The following is a 4,829-nucleotide window of genomic DNA, read 5'->3' on the forward strand; positions in this document are numbered from 1 at the left end:
CACCTCACTGCAACCTCCTCTCAGGCACCTGTGGAGAGCAAAGAGATCTCCCTTCAGCCTCTTCTCTAAACCATTCCAGATGGTAGTGCAAGACTTGACTTCTAGACCCTTCAACACCTTCATTGCCCTTCCCTGGACCCATTAAGGATCTCAGTGTCCTTCTTGGACTTGAAGTGAGTGTCCAAACCTCTGTCTTATGAAAAAATCAAACTGCAGAGCATGATTTTCACGGGGAGCAAGCCTAACAAAGCAAATAAAGAAGTTCAATGTTAATGCTGTTGTTGTGATATTGTTATTAATAATAACTATTATTATTGCTGCTATTATTGCTACAAATATTATGAGGAGAAGGAGGAGAAGGAGGCTCAGGGGAGACCTCATTGCTGTTTACAACTCCCTGAAGGGAGGTTGTAGCCAGGTGGGGGGTGGTCTCTTCTCCCAGGCAAGCAGCACCAGAACAAGAGGACACAGTCTCAAGCTGTGCCAGGGGAGGTTCAGGCTGGAGGTGAGGAGAAAATTCTTCACTGAGAGAGAGATTTGCCATTGGGATGTGCTGCCCAGGGAGGTGGTGGAGTCCCCATCCCTGGAGGTGTTCAAGAGGGGATTGGATGTGGCACTTGGAGCAATGGTTTAGTTGTCAGGAGGTCTTGGGTGGTAGGTTGGACTTGATGACCTCTAAGGTCTTTTCCAACCTGGTTGATTCTGTGATCCTGTGATTACTGTGGGGTGTCCCTGCCCATGGCAAACCTAACAATTCTATGATTCTGGAAGGCCACAAATAGGTCTCCTGGGAGCCTTCTCCTCTCCAGACTGCACAACCCCAACTCCCTCAGCCTGTCCTCAGAGTAGAGCAGCTCCAGCCCTCTGCTCCTCCTCCTGGCCCTGCTCTGGACACCTTCCAGCACCTCCAGAGCCTTCCTGGCACAGAGGCTCCAGAGCTGGCCCCAGAGCTGCAGCTGTGGTCTCTGCAGAGTGGAGCAGAGGGGCAGAATCCCCTCCCTGGCCCTGCTGGCCACACTTCTCTTGCTGCAGCCCAGGCTCTGCTTGGCTCTCTGGGCTGCAAGTGCTCCCTGCTGGCTCCTCTTCAGCTTCTCACAGAATGTCCTGAGGCTCGAGAAGGTCAATAGAATTTGAAAGGAAGGAAGGAAGGAAGGATGGAAGGAAGGAAGGAAGGAAGGAAGGAAGGAAGGAAGGAAGGAAGGAAGGAAGGAAGGAAGGAAGCAAGGAAGGAAGGAAGGATGGAAGGAAGGAAGGAAGGGAAGGAAGGAAGAAAAGAAAGAAAAAAAGAAAGGAAGAAAAGAAAGGAAGGAAGAAAAGAAAGAAAGAAAGAGAAAGAAAGAAAGAGAAAGAGAGAAAGAGAGAAAGAGAGAAAGAAAGAGAGAAAGAGAAAGAAAGAAAGAAAGAAAGAAAGAAAGAAAGAAAGAAAGAAAGAAAGAAAGAAAGAAAGAAAGAAAGAAAGAAAGAAAGAAAGAAAGAAAGAAAGAAAGAAAGAAAGAAAGAAAGAAAGAAAAGGAAAGAAGGAAAGAAAAGAAAGAAGGAAAACCAGACAGACATAAGGGTTTGTGTGGGGCTTTTATTTCCTCTAAAACTGAATATTTCAGAACAGAAAACTTCAGCATCCAGAGCAGTAGGACCTGGGCATGAAATGATGCAGCACTTTGGGACTAATGCCTTTGCTGTGTGACAGCATTTTTTTCACTTCAGTGAATTTTGGGCACAAGAGGACGGTGCTCTGGCATCAGAGGGGATGTATCAGACATCTTAATTTTTCAGTCCTGTGGAGTTATTTGGACTGGAAACAAACAAAAATAGAAATAAATGCAATTTGTATTTATGGAGAGGAAAAAAACCTTAACTGCAGATGCTTCAAAACCTCCCTGGGAAACAACCCTGCAGCCAGTGTGCTTTTGTGGCCAGGAAGGGCAACAAAGCTGGGGAGGGGTCTGGAGCACAGCCCAATGAGGAGAGGCTGAGGGAGCTGGGGTTGCTTAGCCTGGAGAAGAGGAGGCTCAGGGGAGACCTCATTGCTCTCTCCAACTCCCTGCAGGGAGGTTGTAGCCAGGTGGGGGTTGGTCTCTTCTCCCAGGCACCCAACACCAGAACAAGAGGACACAGTCTCAAGCTGCACCAAGGGAGGTTTAGGCTGGAGGTAAGGAGAAAGTTCTTCCCAGACAGAGAGATTGGCCATTTCAATGAGCTGCCCAGGTAGTTGGTGGACTCATTGACCCTGGAAGTATTTAGGAAGAGCCTGGATGCGGCACTTGGTGTCATGGCTTAGTTGATCAGATGGTGCTGGGTGATAGGTTGGACTGGATGATCACTGAAGTCTTTTCCAACCTGGTTCATTCTGTATTCTGTATTAAGGCCAACAGACTCTTGGGTTGCAAGAGGAAGAGTGTGGCCAGCAGGTCAAGGGAGTTTCTCCTCCCCCTGTATTCTGCCCTAGTGAGGCCACAGCTGGACTGCTTGGCCCAGTTGTGGACTCTTCAGTCTAATAGGCTGCCTGAGGAGGTGGTGGAGTCACCATCCCCGGAGGTGTTCAGGAGGAGACTTGACAGGGTGCTTGGTGCCATGGTTCAGTTGATTAGGTGGTGTTGGATGATAGGTTGGACTCGATGGTCTTGAAGGTCTCTTGCAACCTGGTCTATTCTATTCTATTCTATTATTCTATGCTATGCTATGCTATGCTATGCTATGCTATGCTATGCTATGCTATGCTATGCTATGCTATGCTATTCAATGCTATTCAATGCTATTCTATAGAGACAGGGAACTACTGGAGAGAGTCCAGAAGAGGCTGCAAAGATGCTGTGAGGCCTGGAGCCTCTCTGTGAGGAGGAAAGGCTGAGAGCCCTGGAGGTGTTTAGCCTGGAGCAGAGCAGCCCCAGAGGGGATCTGAGATTGCTCAGGGTGGGGGGCAAGAGACTGGGGCCAGACTCCTGTCAGTGGTGCCCTGATTGAGGACAAGGTACAACAGGCAGAAACTGGAACCCAGCAGGTTCTATGTGAACTTAAGGATAAACTTCTTTGGTGTGAGGGTGCTGGAGCCCTGCAGCAGGCTGCCCAGAGAGGTTGGGGAGTCTCCTTGTCTGGAAAGATTCCAACCCCACCTGGCCATTGTGATCCTCTGGGCAAGCTGCTGGGGGGGACACACTCTAGCAGGAGGGTTGAATCTGATGCTCTCCAGGGGTCCCTTCCAAGCTGCACCCTGCTGGGATTCTGTGATACTTTGTCCTCATGGTCAGCCTGCATCCAAAATGACATTCTGGTAGGGGGAGAAGTCCTCTAGTTGTATCTCTGAGCCACAGAAATAGGAACATAACAAATCTCTAACTTCTCATGGCAAAAAAAAAATACCCCAAACCAACCAAATACAATGAAATGCAAAGGAGTAAACTGTGCTTCAGCCATGCAGGATCCCAAAGGAAATGATAGCTTCCAAATAATTGGGGTGGAAAAGAAAGGCTTGCAAAGATATCATTGAGGGAGAGAATCACTGAGAGAGAGAATCACAGAGAGAGTGAAGCATTGAGAGAGATAATCACCAAAATGGGGGGAGGAAAAAAAAAAGATAAGGAACAAAAATTCAGGGCACAAATAACAGGAATCAAGGAGATAACTTCCATTTCCAAGGTCTATTTTCAGCTAATTATTACTTTCTGCATGAATTCCTTCAGCTCAGTGTCCTCAGCATCCTTTTATACCCCAAATCTGGATGTGGTTCTTCCATACCAGACAGATTTCTACTTAGCTGTTTATTGGTCACTGTGGAAGGAGATATCAAATTGTACTTTCTAGACTGATTTTCTTTTTCCTCTTGGCTTATCATAATCTCATAGTATCAGTCAGGGTTGGAAGGGACCTCAAGACTCAGCCAGTTCCAACCCCCCTGCCATGGCCAGGGACACCCCACACTACATCAGCCTGGCCACAGCCTCATCCAGCCTGGGCTTAAACACCTCCAGGGACAGGGCCCCAACCACCTCCCTGCACAACCCATTCCAGGGCTTCACCACTCTCATGGGGAAGAACTTCCTCCTCACCTCTAGCCTCAATCTCCCCACCTCCAGCTTCATTCCATTCCCCCTAGTCCTAGCACTCCTTCAGATCCTGAGCAGTCCCTCCCCAGCCTTCCTGTAGCCCCCTTCAGATACTGGAAGGCCACAATGAGGTCACCTGGGAGCCTTCTCTTCTCCAGACTAAACAGCCCCAACTCCTTCAGTCTGTCCTCACAGCAGAGCAGCTCCAGCCCTCTGATCATCCTCCTGGCCCTTCTCTGGACACCTTCCAGCCCCTCCAGATCCCTCTTGCAATAGGGGCTCCAGAACTGGAGGCAGTACTCCAGGTGGGGTCTCAGCAGAGCTGAGCAGAGGGGGAGAGTCACCTCCCTTGCCCTGCTGGCCACACTTCTCCTGCTGCAGCCCAGGCTCTGGTTGGCTTTCTGGGCTGCAAGTGCACACTGAGAGCTCCTGGTGAGCTTCTCCTCCCCCAGCACCCCCAAGTCTCTCCCCTCAGGGCTGCTTTCCAGCCAGTCCCTGCCCAGCCTGGATTTGTGCCTGGCATTGCCTCCACCCAGATGCAGGACCCTGCCCTTGGTCTTGTTATCCTTGGACAGTAGAAAAGCAGCAGAAACTCTTTTCTTCTGTTTGCCCAAATTTACCCCAAATCAAACAGATTTAAGTCCTCCACTGCAGACATCAGACAGCAGGACCTATTTCCTTACCCTTAGTGCTTCCAGGATGGTGGCCAGTGATGAGGTCGTACAAAAATGCTATATCCAGGACTCTGTGGGGCTGTACTTCCAGGGCCTTTGCATGATCTCCAGGCAG

The 4,829-nt window shown here is 49.4% G+C and overlaps 1 protein-coding gene across 2 annotated transcripts in view; it reads right to left on the reverse strand.

Annotated features, from left to right (window-relative positions):
- Positions 1-4,823, reverse strand: part of LRRC4C (leucine rich repeat containing 4C) — a 215,962-nt gene extending 211,139 nt beyond the window's left edge. For both annotated transcript variants that reach the window (XM_068160764.1, XM_068160761.1), the window contains exon 1: positions 4,724-4,823. The gene's annotated coding sequence lies outside the window, so the exon portion shown is untranslated. The remainder of the gene's footprint in view (positions 1-4,723) is intronic.
- Between the last annotated feature and the right edge of the window lie 6 nt (positions 4,824-4,829).

The sequence above is a fragment of the Melanerpes formicivorus genome, unplaced genomic scaffold (genome assembly GCF_026170545.1).
Source record: "Melanerpes formicivorus ecotype bairdi unplaced genomic scaffold, bMelFor1.0.p_v2 SCAF_52, whole genome shotgun sequence".
Lineage (NCBI taxonomy): Eukaryota > Metazoa > Chordata > Aves > Piciformes > Picidae > Melanerpes > Melanerpes formicivorus.